Genomic DNA, 16,731 nt, shown 5'->3' with positions numbered 1-16,731 from the left:
ACTATAGGGCCATTGACAAACATTATTTCAGGAGAGATGGGGAGAAAAGTGAAAGAAAAAAATCTCAATACTGTGCAGTGATTGATTACACTGGAGAGTAATGTTACAAATAGCATTCTGGTAAAATTTACTGCATCTAACTGAAGCGTCTCGGGAAGTTGAGCACTATTTAACAAAACTGTAGTACAATATCTTGAAATGATTTGTTTTTTTTTGCTGCTTTTAGTCAGTTCAAAACAAATTTTCCTTCAAAGCTGGAGTTTATTGCATGATAAAGACAGCAGGTATACATCCGTCACCACTTTCTTTAGGCATGTTCACTCTGGTAGAAGTTAGTTTTGACGTTTCTAAATTGAGAAATACACTTATATGTGTACAACTGGATATGTAATACCATCACCTACACAAATCCTGAGCAATTATCTAAGAAAAATAGTCTTGTTATATTTTTGAAATATTTTTTAAAAGATAGCTTTTCATAAAGAGTAGCTCATTTAAATTTCATTGCCTATATTTGCAGATAATTCTTAGATGAAACCACATTTGAACTTTCTTGATAGTCTTCTGAACCTGAAAAGCACCTCGTATCAAAAATATAATAAGCTTTATGAACCACAGTGAGATTTGACATGAAAAGATCTGTACCATCCATTCTTGCCAATTAAACTTTGATTGCTTATGTACCCTTTGGCATCACAGTCCAGAAACAATGCTAAATTGAACCAGTCAGGATTGAATGCAATTCTGATGAGCTACTTGCTCAGACTAGCAATTTATTGTGCAATAAATTTGTTCCACATAGAAAATATTACTCTTTGTGCAGTATGTTTTACTATAGTAGTGCAATTTACTTATACTGTATTGTTGTTCTTCTGGCTCGTTTCAAATACTTTCACCAATAGGAACTGCAGAGTTCAGGTGTAGTACAGTAAATGTTCCCCTTTGTTCAGATCACTAATTTGAGCAGACTATCAACAATCAGATTAGTGGTGTTCTGATGATGACAGTTTGTCCATCATTGTCAATGGCGACAACAGATGATTCATCTTTAATTTAATAGAGTTTGGGGGTTCTCGTAAGACCATAAAGTCCAATATTCTAAGGAATGTTTTCCCCACACATGGGACATCGGATGTCAGCTTGACCTAAGGGCCAATCTTTCCTCTATTTCCTCTGGGTTCTCTTTTCTTCGGCTAGCTGGATGCGACTTGCTTCAAGCCTTGTTCTGCTGTCATGAATCATCTTTTGCCACTTTTTCCTGTCACAGGTATCATGCTCCCATGTGTCCATTGAGGTGCCCCATTTTTTTAGATTGGTCTTTAGGCAATCCTTATATCTTCTGAACTGACAACCATGAGATTGTTTACTAAGCTTCAGCTCACCATAGAATACTTTCTTGGGTAGTCTAGTATCATCGAGTCATCAAATGGTTACAGCACAGAAGGAGGCCATTTGGCCTATTGAGCCTGTGTCGACTCTTTGCAAGAGTAATCCAGTTAGTTGCCTTCCCTTGCTCATTCCCCGTAGCCCTGCAATTTTTTTCCCTTCAAGTATTTATCCAATTCCTTTTTGAAAGCCATGATTGAATCTGCTTCCACCACCCTTTTGCACAGCGCATTCCAGATCATAACTAATTGCTACGTAAAAAAGTTTTTCCACATGTTGTCTTTGGTTCTTTTGCCAATCACCTTAAAACTGTGTCCTCTGGTTCTCAACCCTTCTGCCAATGGGAACATTTTCTCTTTATTTACTTTATCTAAACCCGTCATGATTTTGAACACTTCCATCAAATCTCCTGTTAACCTTCTCTGCACTAAGGAGAACAACCCCAGCTTCTCCAGTCTATCCATGTAACTGAAGTCCCTCATCCCTGAAACCATTCTGATAAATCTTTTCTGCACCCTCTCTAAGGCCTTCACATCCTTCCTAAGTGCAGTGCCCGGAATTGGACACAATACTCCAGTTATGTACAATTTGCCATCCATCCTGAAGCGGATGTACACTCCTTTATCCATGTGCCTGAAGGCATAAGTAAGCATAGAAGCAAACAAGGTACTAAACGTGGTGGTAGCTAGAACACAATCCTGTTGGACTCCATTGGAGACAGGGAAGATGTTGGAAACTTCACCATCTTCCATGACTCTGGCCATCATGGAACAGGCAGATCATCTGGATAAACATTTCGGGACAGCCTACTTTGACAAGTAGTTCCCAGAGGCCCTCTCTGCTTACTGTATCAAACGCCTTTGTGAGGTCCCAGTTTTGTTCCTGAAGTTGTCTGGCGGTAAACACCGCATCAGTAGTACCTCTGCCTTTTCTGAATCCACATTGGCTATCAGTCAAGAATTTCTCAGCTTTATGCTCGATGTAATGATTTAGGGTACGCTTAGCAAGGATTTTCCCTTCGATGAAAAGTAGCAAAATTCCTCTATGATTGTCACATACAAAGCTACTGCCCTTGTGTTTGAATAGATGGATAATGGATGCACCTATACTCTTGCAGGATGATTTCTTTTTGTCATGAGCAGGAAAAGCTCAGTCAGAGACTGAGCTAGCTGGTGCCCTCCAGCTTGATATATCTCAACAAGTATAGCATTGGAACCTGGTGTCTTGCCTCTGGAGGGAGACTTGATAGCCTTAATAGTCTCAGGCAATGAAGGTTCTTCAGCAAATGATCAGAGTTTGAGGTAGTTGATCTGTGACCTCATTTTCTATGCTGGAGTTCCAGTATAGTAGGTTCTTACAATGGTTAGCCTATCTGTCCAGGATTTAGATCTGGTCAGTCAAAAAGGTAGTGCAATCAATACCGATTAAGGGAGTGGTGCTTTCAGACAAGGGACCATTGATGGTTCATTCTGTGCAGCATTAAGAGTTGTACCTTGGACTAGGAGTCATCCGCATACCCCGTGGATGGCCTCCCATCTCTGGTCTCCAACGCTGCACACAACTCTCACCTATAGCTCCTAGTAGCCATTTGAACGGAGCCGGCCACACCCTGGAGTGGTGCTCTACTCTTTAAAAAAAAATGAAGAGAATACATACGGTACCAGGAGGAAGTCGTTCTGATTCCCCATGATAACATCAATTTTGCTTTCAGCTATCTGGAGGTGGTCTTTAGGGGATGTTGACAATATAACAGCAATTAATCTATCACAAAAAAGATCTGAAATGCTTGGGAACTTGAGGTCATGTAAATCAGACTAGCATCTGGATCAAATAGCACATTCAAAAACAGCAGCTGTCAACAAATACATTGAGCCTGAGGTGGTGCATCCCTTTCTTTAGAGTTCTCTGAGCAAAAGAATATATTCAAACGGTGTGCTGTATATGTTTTTTACACCAGATACACAAAAATATAGCAACTATTATTGGTAGAATATTTAAGTGCCAATCATTTTGGACTTTAACCTCAGCTTCAACAAACACTGGAATTCTGCTGCTATAACCTCTATGGGCAGGTTTCATCATTCCTTGGGCAGACCAGTAGATACAGCAACTCAGATGGCATGAAGTAAAATTATCCAGGACCTTACCTCTTCCACAATCATTCAGCATTGTGTGGCACAGTGCCTGTATATTGGCCACAGTCTATACTATCTCCCTCTCCTTGGTGAAAAATGCCATATTAGAAATGGAGGGGATAGATTTTCTGCAATGGTCACAGGGCGCACGGGAATGGAGCAGAGCAGGATTTGTGCTTGGTGGAATGCAGAATGCACATAGAGTCAGGTAAATTTAAATATTATAATGAGCTCCTAACTCATAGTGGCAGCTCATTAAAGAGGTAGGAAATTGCATTATAGTAGCCCTTTATGGTAAAATTTAAAGGGCTACAGCCACTAAAAGGTGATATATTACAATTGTTTTTTTTACCTTTACGGGACAAAAAAGCACCTGTCTAAAAACAGTGTCACCCAAAATAAATATGGAGTTAGGAAAAGGAATCGGTAAGCAAGTGATTGAGTGGTGAGGAAATCGGATACCCTGTTTGTTTGCTGGCGAAGTAGAGGTGCTGCTGCAAGGGATTGGTGTAAGGTGAGTTGTCCTGTTTGCCACTCTAGGGTATTCTCCAAGAGGACAGCAAAACAGCATGCCCCTCAGGAGGTTCAATGATTTGCAAGATCCACAAAATCTGAGAACAGACACAGAAGATGATATAGCTGAAAAAAGCTACTAAGGTAAAACGAACAAACAGTACCAAATATATGGCACAAGTATGCCCATCTACCTGTGGCCCATATGAAGCCCTCACACAATCTAACAGTTCTTTCCTCTCTCATCATGCATATTCCTATTCCAGTGGGACACACATTCAAGCTGCAACTTACAATTCAAATTCAACAAACATCCTCAGCACAACCAAGTGGCACAATGAATTGTGTGTCACTAAGTGACCAGACAGGCTGCAAATTGCGCACATTTCTGCTACTGCAGATGTGCTCCTTCAACTTACAACATCTGAAGGTCAATTCAATTGCTGCATGACAAGATAGCAAAGAATAGAAAGGAGCATATCCGAACTGGAAGCGGGCTCAGAAATTACAAGCCGTACATTCCTTTGGATCAATCGACGCATTAAGCCCAATCGGAAAATCGTGGCCTGTGGGATTTCAGCAGGAGTTGAGCGAGTTCATGCACTATCAAATTTCCCACTGTCCACCGTATGAATTGCACCAGTGGGAATGATCCCTCTGGCCAGAACACTTTTCTCAGAATGGTGAAACATAGAAAATAGGAGCAAGAGTAGGCCATTCCGCCCTGCTCCGCCATTCAAAATGATCATGGCTGATCGTCTAACTCACTACCCTGTTCCCGCTTTATCCCCATATCCCTTGATCCCTTTAGCATTAAGAAATATATCCAGCTCCTTCTTCAATACATCAAATGACTTGGCCTCCACTGCCTTCTGTGGTAGAGAATTCCACAGCTTCACCACCCTCTGAGTGAAGAAATTTCTCCTCATCTCGGTTCTAAATGGCATACCCTGTATCCTGAGACTGTGACCCCTGGTTCTGAACTCCCCAGCCATCGGGAACATCCTCCCTGCATCTCGTCTGTCTAGTCCTGTTAGAATTTTGTATGTTTCGATGAGATCACCTCTCATTCTTCTAAACTCTAGTGAATATAGGCCTAGTCAACCCAATCTCTCCTCATACGTCAGTCCTGCCAACCCAGGAATCAGTCTGGTAAACCTTCGTTGCACTCCCTCCATGGCAAGGACATCCTTCCTCAGATAAGGAGACCAAAACTGCACACAATACTCCAGATGTGGTCTCACCAAGGCCCTGTATAACTGCAGTAAGACATCCCTGCTCCTGTACTCAAATCCTCTTGTAATGAAGGCCAACATATCATTCGCCTTCCTAACTGCTTGCTGCACCTGAATGCTCGTTTTCAGCGACTGGAGTACAAGGACACCCAGGTCTCTTTGCACCTCACCTTTTTCCAATCTATCACCATTCACATAATAATCTGCCTTTCTGTTTTTACAACCAAACTTCACATTTATCCACGTTATACTGCATCTGCCATGTTCTTGCCCACTCACCCAACTTGTTTAAATCACAGTGGAGCCTCTTTGCATCCTCCTCACAGCTCACATTCCACCCCAGCTTTGTGTTGTCTGCAAACTTGGAAATGTTACATTTAGTTCCCTCATCCAAATCATTGATATATATTGTGAATAGCTGGGACCCAAGCACTGATCCCTGCAGTACCCCACTAGTCACTGCCTGCACCCGGAAAAAGACCCGTTTATTCCTACCCTGTTTCCTGTCTGTCAACCAATTCTCAATCCATGCCAGTATATATTTTTTTATTCGTTCATGGGATGTGGGCATTGCTGGCAAGGCCAGCATTTATTGCCCATCCCTAATTGCCCTTTAGAAGGTGCTGGTGAGCCGCCTTCTTGAACCGCTGCAGTCCGTGTGGTGATCCCATGTGCTTTAATTTCGCACACTAACCTCTTGTGTGGGACCTTATCAAAAGCCTTCTGAAAATCCAACCACACCACATCCACTGGTTCTCCCCTATCTATTCTACTAGTTACCTCCTCAAAAAACTCCAGTAGATTTGTTAAGCATGATTTCCCTTTCATAAACCCATGCTGACTTTGTCCAATCCCGTTAATGCCTTCCAAGTGTTCTGTTATCACATCTTTTATAATAGACTCTAGCATTTTCCCCACTACTGATATTAGGCTAACTGGTCTGTAATTCCCTGTTTTTTCTCTCCCTCTTTTTTGTAAAATAGTGGGGTTACATTTGCCACCCTCCAATCTGGAGGAACTGTTCCAGAGTCTATCGAATTTTGGAAGATGATCACCAATGCATCCACTATTTCCTTTAGTACTCTGGGATGTAGATTATCAGGCCCTGGGGATTTGTCAGCCTTTAGCCCCATTAATTTCCCTAGCACTATTCTTTTTACTAATACTGGTTTCCTTCAGTTCCTCCCTCTCACTAGACCCTTGGCTCCCTAACATTTCTGGCAGGTTATTTGTGTCCTCCCTTGTGAAGACAGAACCAAAGTATGTGTTTAATTGTTCTGCCATTTCTTTGTTCCCCATTATAATTTCCCCCATTTCTGACTGTAAGGGACCTACATTTGTCTTCACTAATCTTTTTCTCATGACATATTAATAACGTGAAGGAGTGTAGAGAGAAGAAATAACAGGCAGACAAAATGACAAAGCTAGTTAAAGACATACCAGTGTATACCTATTATGATTCTTCAGAAGTTTTTTGTGGCTATTTAGATTACTTGGAAATGTTATAAGGAAAGTTATACCTTTGTTCAAAACTGGTAAGGGTTCTGTAGTTGATTGAAATGTGAATGCTTAGAGGTAGTGAGACTCCAAAGGTTTGTAATTGAATGCCAAGAAAGTATATTACCCTGGGGACTTTTGAAGATGTCACATTAAAAATGAACAAATGATTCTGTTACAATGCCTATTACTCAAGAAAGCATTAGATTCATACTTACAAAATCAAGTCACACCAGAATATAATTCACACCACTCTTTTGAAGTCTGTGTTATAAACCATGCTCGTCTAATGTACACTTACATATGTCACTCCTCTACACTTACAAACTGTAAAACAGGCAAATGCTTGGGATGAATTTCCCTTCCTCACAGGTTTTGGTATTTTAAGTCCTGAAATCTTTACATTCATCAAGTATATGCTGATGTACAAGTGAACAAGATTCTCATCCTCCTTCTTTCACTAGAAATTAAATGCTTACCACCAATTCCACCAAAACATGCACAATGACAGAGATACCAGAAAATGCTGAAAATTTACAACAGGCTCGTCAGCATCTGAAGAGAGAAAAGATGGCCTGCCAATACAAATTTGGTGCATGGAATGATTTACACAAGACCAGTGAGCTGCAGACACCTGCTGGGCATCTCACCATTGAAGAGGATTTCCATTTCAGCCCGCAGAGATGCCAGCAGCAGTCCTTAGGTAGGTCTTGGGAGAGGGGGTGGGGGGAGGAAGCAATTGGGGAAAAGGGCCGTTCAGGAAGGAGGGGGATGGTAATCCAGACGGAAAGGGGCATTCTGAAAAGAGGTGAGGTGATCGGGAAATGGCTGAGCGGGAGCTGGCAACAGACTGCGGCACTCCAGTAGTGCCAGGAGGAGCATTCCTGCACTTCTACAAAACATTTAGGGAAGTATTTTTTTTTTAAATGTACCTTTTTGGTGGCAGCAGCCAGTGGGCCCTTTAAGGACCGCTAGTTAGGCCACACGGAGACCACGGTTTCCTGCCCTGCATTCAGGGCGGCCCAATTTTGCAAATGGATCCTCAAACAAGTGTTAGTCCCTTTGCATATGCAAATAAAATGTCTCACACCTGTTTCAGGTGCAGACCCTGGACACCTCTTTTTCTGCCTTTACCAATATGGCAGGCGGCACACTTCCAGCGCATAATGAGATTGCGTGCCCCACCCCGCCATATTGGATGCTTAGGTGCCTGTTTTGTGCCTGAAAAACAGGCACAGCATCATCAAAATTCTCGGCCGATGAGTTAATGTCTTGGGTATAGAGCCATCGTTCAAATTAATGTATTTTTTCTTTGCAGATCCTAATAAACATGCTGGTAATTCCAGCATTTTCTGTTTTTATTTCAGTTTTGCAGCTTTCTCTTTTCATCCCTAGGATCACCAAAGAACCATGATGCACATTCATCCTGGACATTGACAGATCAGATGACTTCTATTATCTTCCCTTCACCTTAACTAAAGAAGATAGCAACATTTTTTTTGAAGAACTGCTTACCTTTGTTGTACTGTCACTTAATAGGCAGCAAAGCTCACAGAAGGAGAAGCCTTTGATGGTACACTAACCACACCCTCATATAATCAAATTTCTGTGACAATGTAATGGTGGAACTTGGGTAAAACGTTACCCTGTTCACCTTATGTCCCAATTTTGCTGGTACTTAGGAGCAGTATGCTGCATATTTCATGCTCAGCAACACTCAGAGAAGGGGAAAAAATAACTTTAGAATCAAGTGAGAAGGGAAGGAAGGAAGAGCAAAAGACTACTCCAGAGACAAGTGAGAGCAAACCTGACTTCACAATGAATGTGGAAAGGACCATATAGGGAACCTCAGAGATGCTTCACCACACAGCCTCCATTCCACGTTCTGCAAATAAGTCAAGTCATGAAAGGTTTTGAGTCAATTTTGCAAGATGACAAGTAGTTCATTAAAAACAATTGAATGTGGGAGTCTCAGTAAAGTTGCATTATTTGGCACTAATGTAGTACTGAAGTACTTGTGCTTTCCTGCCTCTTCATTTTGAACAGTGTCTTCTGTGTAGTTCCCTACTCCATAAGCCATTCCTAGCAAATGGGCACACAAGTAGCCTGCTCCCAGATCTCTGCCTCGAATGCACATAGATGGCTGTCCGAGCAATGTCCAGAATGAGTCCAGCACCATTTTGGCTCTAACGTTCCCTCAACCTATCACTCCATGGTGTATCCATTTTAATACACTCGATTCCCTAGTTCTCCTCATGACAGTTCACTTTCTCGGTCTCTTGCTACTCTGTGTTTTCCTCTGACTTGTATTCGGCTGTTTTGGCTATCCAATTCAACATTCTATTGGTTTTGTTGATTGCTGCTCAGACACCCTTTGAGCCTGCTAAGACTCCCAGGTTTTTTTCAGAGTATGTGTGTTGCTTAATTTTCCTTCCTATGTGCAGTGCCTTGCATCAGTCTGCATTAAATTTCATCTGTCATTGATCTGCTCATTACTTGACTTGACAAAGCAACTGCCTCTTTCACCCCAGTTTTATATCCATTGAACTTTCAGTTTTTTTAAGCATATTTATTGAAATACCCACTTCCTGTGATTAAAAATTACCATGGTGCCTTATTGCCTTTCATGTTTTTGCTCCTTTTTTCCCCCATCTACCACTGAACTCCAAATAAACAAGTTTGCAGTGCCTTTTTGGAATATTGCTGCATTCTGTGATTTAAAATTGGCTTTGCATCAGGGTAATTAAATGAAATAATTATTTTGTCCTGGCATGAAATGTAGCAACATAACACAATCATGTCACATCCCAAGGATAAAGAGGAGACAATAATCGCTTAGAGGGTTTTTGCTTGCAGTTCAGTGTAAAGTAAGGAATCTTACAACACCAGGTTATAGTCCAACAAATTTATTTTAAAATCACAAGCTTTCGGAGATTATCCCCTTCGTCAAGGGGATAATCTCCGAAAGCTTGTGATTTTAAAATAAATTTGTTGGACTATAACCTGGTGTTGTAAGATTCCTTACATTTGTCCACCCCAGTCCATCACCGGCATCTCCACATCAGTGTAAAGTAGTCAGTATATAAAAAATGGGACAGAGAGAGACAGAAAAAAAACAGATGTGACCCAAAGGCTCAAGTGATTAAGCCTGATAAATATTACTGCTACAAAACTGACATTTCAATTGAAAGGTTACCAGCTGTGATGCAGTCAGCAATGATGTCAAATACGACGTATTAAACGGCATTACATTTTTGTTAACCCTTCAGTAGTGAATTTAAAATGCAATTTCTACAAATATTACAGCTGCTATAAGCAAAACCTTAAATGTTACAAAAAGGATTAAAATTAAGGGCAAAGAACAAACAATGCTTCTTTTAAGGTTGTATTCTTGAAATTTAATCTGAAAAATCAAATCTTTGGTTTTTCATAAAACAGTTTTATTCTACAAATTATTCCACATAAATGTAGATAAAATCTATCTACTAGAATTTGAAACATAGTGTGGTGTCAGAACAAATCAAAAATGATCTATAGTCGTGAAGTTGGAGCAGTGTAATCAGTTCTATCAAAGTCATCTGGCCAGAAAACTGCATTAGATTCCACCTTGGGGAAGAGAGCACCCAATATTGTCCATTAAATCACAGCTCCGACTGGCCTATATCTGCGGCTCAAAAGATCCTGCCCTATAGTTGGAGGTAGGAATGCAGTGGTCTTCAGCTTGTAACAAGAGTCAAAAATCAAAACTCAAAAAGTGGCACAGAAAGCTTAACATTTTTCTACTACAAGTTCTTAAGTCAAGTTTTCAATTATATTAACTATACTACCAGACAGAAAGAGCCAATTTCCTGCAATATTGTTTGTGTGACTCAAACAGTATAAAGGATGATCTCCTGTACAAAACGCAACTATTTCTGCTGAAAACATTTTAAAATTGTGGTTAGTTACTAGAGTCACAATCACAGCTATGCAGCAGAAACAAAATCTACTTGTCAGGATTTATAGTTAAGGACGAATTTCAGCGTACAGGGGCACAGCACACCAACTACATCAACTTCATATTATTAACAAACAAAAGTCAAATTAGGCATCTTTTCTGTTCTTGCCTTCCTCAATATACAAACTGTGGCCATGTATCTGTTCATTCACATGGACTGAGGGGCAAATCTACACTAAAAAAGTAAGTTTCCATCTCTTACCGTGAAAGAACGCAGTAACGCAAGGTATGCTTTCCCAGCTCCGACCAGGAGTCATTTATCATTGCAAACTAGGGACCAAGCCACAGGTTTCTGGAGGGATGATTAGCTGGTGACAAGCTGCTAAGTTGGGGACTATCATGTGAGTTGTTGCATCAGCATATATGTCTTATATATTCAGTGCTTTTCTTTATATCATTTGAAAAAGACTATGGGCCAAAGCCACAGCTCATGATTCAAGTTCAAAATAGATATATTGGAGTAAACAACCATGGGCTATTTTAGAATGTTGATTTCGCAGTATTCCAAAGTAGGTTTGCAAAGTGGGTATTGGCATGTTGAAAACTGCAAACTTTGTATTACTAACGTCGAGGTCATGGAGTAGCAAGAACAGTCATTTGTTGGAGGTGAACAAGCAAAGCATTGAACTGGAAAAGAATCATGCAAAAAAGCATGCAACACAAACAGAACCAATTAAATTCTTTACAATTATTGAACACAAATATTGCATCTTCATACATGATGCAATGGACTGGATAAAGGTGATGGGTAAATATGGCGCAAGAGTTATTTTCAGATTGCCAAAGGCCCTGAGAAGACAAGGGCCAAATGTTACCTTGAAAAGTTATACCACTTACAGAAAGAAGAAAATTGTAACAAATTGCTGAAGATGTAGGGCACAATTGCAAAGTCTAAGAATCACTGGATAAAAATTACACTCTGAAGTGAAACTAGGTATTTAATTACAAAACAAACTTTCTGTATTCTTCTGAAATCATTGATCACATGAATCATAGAAAGGTTACAACATGGAAGGAGGCCATTCGGCCCATCAGGTCCGCGCCAGCTCTATGCAAGAGCAATCCAGCTAATCCCTCTCCCTGCCCTATCCCCATAGCCCTGCAAATTTTTTTCTTTCAAGTGCTTATCCAGTTCCCTTTTGAAGGCCATGATTGAATCTGCCTCTACCACCCGCTCCGGCAGTGCATTCCAGATCCTAACCACTTGCTATATAAAAACGTTTTTTCTCAAAGTAGTAAAATATGTTAATGTCACAAAAAACTTTGCTTCATAGAAGGCAAGCTAAAATATTGTGTTTTCCTTGCTGTTTCCCCTCGTCCTCCAGCCCCAAAGGCTGCCCTATGAGACTACCCATATCTGCAGCCAGACTATCCAAGAGGCAAAGAGCAAGACCAGTAAAATCTCTCTCTGTGCAGACAAAGTGAACTTTTCAGAATGATACAACACACCAAAAAACGGCAAGAAGTCATGCAGCAGCCAGAAATAATAAACCAGCAACTAACCTGCAAGTACGACCACTTTTTGATTACATTGGCATCACGTGTTGACAACATGCTGATCTAATTTTTCAGCAATGTATGCAGCATGCCATCTACTTTTTTGATAATGTGGAGATCAAAATACTGGAAACAAAATATACTTTTCAATACTTTTGCTGTGTTATTAATGTCCACAGTTTTCCACAAAGCAAGTCCTTCACAATCAGAACGAAGTTAATTTGATGCTGTGCTATATCACAACCAGCTGGTTTTAGAATGGATCAATGTTTCTCCAAATAAAGTTCTTAATTATTAATCCATCTGTACAATGTGTAGACAATTGCTATATCATTTGTACCAAATGTGTCCCAAGAAGTGGTAAGTACCATTTAATTTGTGTTCAACGTACTAGAACATTTACTTTTTCCAAAAGTCAAAAATGGTCAGCCTCATCAATGGAATAAATTTGATGGTCCACATTTCCCCACAGAATATTCTGTTCATGCAACACATCTTGCATAATAAAATATGAAAAAATGAAATATTTCAAATTATGCAAATGAAGACATGTGCAATACATATTTTATTACACATATTTATCACATAAACAGTAATGCTAGGTGTCGTGTAAACTGGGTATTCCAGTTCTATTGCGTATCCTGCAATTATTACAAAATAAATATGCCACAAACACTGAAGTGAATTGAAAAAAAAGTACCCTGTGGAATGTAATGTTACTGGAAAAAAATCCTTCTTGGGCTTATGTTAATGTTGAGCTTACTGGTGCCCGCACAAAGTCTAGCATTTACCACTCAATGACATGGGAGAGAGGTTTCTGTGGTACTCATATTTCAAAAGATACTGCAGTTTCCTTCAACACTGCCCTCACCATCCCCAAGTACAATTAATAGAACCAAGGGCAGGAACTAATTTTAAACAAGAACACTGTGGGCACATCAAAAAGATGCATTATCTTACATATTACATTGATATAGCTGTAAGGGATAATACACGGCATATTATACTTTGAAACTGGGGTCGAAAAGTTTAAACGCACTACAACATTGCCAGCTGGAAGAACGAACGAACTTACATTTTTATCATGGCTTTCATGATCTTGGAAAGTTCCAAAGTGCCTCACAGCCAATTAAGTATTTTGAAGTGTAATTGCTGTTGTAATGTAGGGAAACATAGCAGTCATTTTGCACATAGCAAGGTCCCACAAACAGCAGAGAGATTAATGATTAGATAATCTATTTTAGTGATATTGGTTGAGGGGTAAATGTTGGCCAGGTAGTTGGTGCACCAATGCACCGTACTACAGAATGGTTCATAAAGTCCAATCTCAGTTAAACTTTCTACTCTTGCAAAACTCCTTATGACTGATGAAGACTGGAATTCTCAGAAGCATGGGAACAGGCTGCTCCTCTTGGTTAGCAAATACTGTTTGTACAGGGGTGCCCAACAAAGTCTGAAAACTTCTCATTGAACAGATTGCAAATGCTCCACTGGGATTTCACCATGGTAATGTAACAAGGAATGTTTGTGCAGTGTTCCATGCTTTAATTTGTCACTCTACTTCAACTCTATAGCCACACCATCGCAGGAACACCACACTCTGGGGGCTGCCACAAAACATGCAATGTCAAACCAAGGTATTGGTCAGTATTGTTCGTGCCAAATACCAGAAAATAAAATGCACTCTTATTTCACTAGGAAGAGAAACAGAAAGTGGGAACTTGCTATGCAAGGAATTAAGCAAATGAATTGTCGTCTTAAAACCAAATTCTCTTCTCTGGTTTTATAACCCTCAGTGACTACCTGTAAAGGTGTGTCATCTAATCTAAAAATTATACAAAATCTTTAGGTAGTCACTCCATTAATTGCCTCCATGTATACAGTTATATATCAAGAAAAAATATATATTGCTTTATGTAGCACACAGAAGCTGTGATTAGTGTATTGTAGATTACAGAAAATAAAAGCTTGAATCTGTATTTTGAACAAAAGGCAGATGCCATAAGGAAAATATTACTCTACTGAAAAGAGAGTATTCCCAGCCTGAATTACAGAAGCTTGCAACAGACAGAGTGACATTAGATTTGCAGTCAATTAACAGACACATAAGCTCACACCTGTTGTCTGTCATGTTATGAACCCTGTTGAACGTGCCTTAGTCACGGCAAATGAGAATGCAAAAAACCCAGCTGCAAAATTCTGCTTTGTTCTGATATGGTAATTAAAAGGAAGAGTAGTACTTAAAGTGACGCGACTGTCACACAATTTCATTTTGCAGACAGTTCCATTTCCTCCTAACAGCTCCCGGTAACAGCCAGGCCTTATATAACTGTCGCATCACAAGAATCCACAGCCAGCTGAGCAATTTGATTTATGATGGTGGCTCATTCAATTATATTTTGTAAAAAATCTCCTTGGAGCAAATGAATCTGATGCTGTCAACTCAATTTTAAAAAAAGTGGTGGTCTGAGAAATTCAATGTTGTCTGATCACCCAAATCAGTCATATTCCATCTAATCAGTTTTATTATAATTCCTTTACAAAAATACAAGTGTACATAGTGCTTTAATATATTACACCAGCTCTCTATAAATCTAAGATATATTCACAGAGGTGTGTAAGCTGCTTATTATAGGATGTCACGTGAAAAAATATTTATCACAGAATACAAAGCTCAATAGAATTAGCATTTGCACAAAACTTACATTTTCTAAATAAGATTTTGTATTCAATTTAGCAAATTCTTATAGATATATCTATTGATACATGTTTAGCGTTAAATATTAAACCTGTAGATTAAAAATTTGAAGCACATTATGCTGTCTGAATCATGTGCACAATCTTGATTTATCAAATAAAACCTTTTACATAAAAAATGAGATAACCCTTCCCCATCTCATCCTGTGCATATATCCGCAATGCAGTGAAATATAAAAACAGCTGTTGATGGCATGTCTTATTGAAGGATAGAATCACTAATGATGAAAACTTATTGCAATAAAACATGGATGAAAGTCGCAGCATAATTTTATACCTCCTCCTAAAGTAAGGGAAGAAACAATGCAGGTGCTGCAGTAAATAGAACATGATAAGGTGTAAACTGTCAGTGCTATTTTTCCATAATTTAATGTACTTAACAGTATACTTGAATTTGTATACATATACAGCAGTAAAAGATTTAATTTGAAACAATAGAATGGTTTAGGACTGCTTGAAAAACTTATGGTGTAAATTCAGACTAAAACAGGCTCCAATTAACAGATAACAGTGAACAAATTAGCACTTAAAGTGTGAAAATGAAAAATGTATACTTAACAGAAAATTACCATTATTGTTTATAGACTCAATGCTTTACACAAATACAGATAACAGATTTAATGTCTTTCTTTGGTTGGTTTTGCATGATCTTTCCACCTTCCTCCCATTTGAGTTTTCTCACCTCTGTCACTCCCTTCTGTGCATCTGATAACCAGCAATATCACTCAGTTTACAATATATCTCCTGATCCAGGTTTAAACTGAGGCCCTGTCATTGTTCCAATGATTCAGGGGAACACTAAACATCCTACATCACATTCAAAGAAGAAAAAGGAGCTCTCTGGTGTCCTGGCCAATAATCCACCCACAACCAACGCCACAAACAACAGACTAACTTGTCGTTCATCTCATTGATGTTTGTGAAAAATGGCTGCCATATTTACATACACAACAATCACTTCACTTTGAACTAATTCAATGCACATGAGGCTCTTTGAGACATTTATGAATGATGTGATAAGGTGATCAATAAATTCAAGTCTTTCTACAGACAACCAGCTTTGCTGGCCTCTTGCATATTTTGCTGTTAATAGAAGAGGTTTCTTTCTATGACCTGGAGACTGCATCTTTAGCAAATCCTGGTCCCTCTAAGTTCTTTTTCTCTTGGAGCCCACCTTCACGATCCATTTTAAGATCAGTCAGGTTTCACATGATAATTATGGATGAGGAAAACCATTCGGCCTATCTAAGTTCATCCATCCAGAAGCACCCTACTGTTCCCCCTCCCCACCCCGCCATTACTGTATCTAATTGCTTCTTGAATGCAACCAGGGTTTTCACCTCCACCACTCTGCCCAGAAATCCATTTCACACTCTGAAGAACAACTTCTTGATATCAGTCCTAAAGTTATCTTTTACTACTATGAAGCTTTTTCCTACTCCCACTAATTTAACATAGTATTCTGGATGATTCTTTTCCATACCATTTATTATTTTATATACCTCTATAAAATCATCTCTTAAATGTCTCTTTTCCATCACACTAGGGATCAGTCTCTTGGCTCTTCTCTGCACTGCCTCCAGCACGTGAATATCTCCCTTGTTTCTTGGTGACCAGAACTGGACACAGTATCCTAGGTGCAATGTGACCAGGTCACTAGACAGATTTGATCACTACTTCCTCTGAGTTGTATTCTATTGTTTTGGCTATGTAG

At 39.5% G+C, this 16,731-nt stretch overlaps 1 protein-coding gene across 5 annotated transcripts in view; it reads right to left on the bottom strand.

The window, feature by feature from the left end:
* Positions 1 to 16,731, bottom strand: part of immp2l (inner mitochondrial membrane peptidase subunit 2) — a 496,795-nt gene that overhangs the window by 306,718 nt on the left and 173,346 nt on the right. The window lies entirely within an intron of this gene.

The sequence above is a fragment of the Heptranchias perlo genome, chromosome 18, assembly GCF_035084215.1.
Source record: "Heptranchias perlo isolate sHepPer1 chromosome 18, sHepPer1.hap1, whole genome shotgun sequence".
Lineage (NCBI taxonomy): Eukaryota > Metazoa > Chordata > Chondrichthyes > Hexanchiformes > Hexanchidae > Heptranchias > Heptranchias perlo.
Note: the sequence above shows the minus strand (reverse complement) of the source record. Positions and strands in the feature narration are given on the sequence as shown.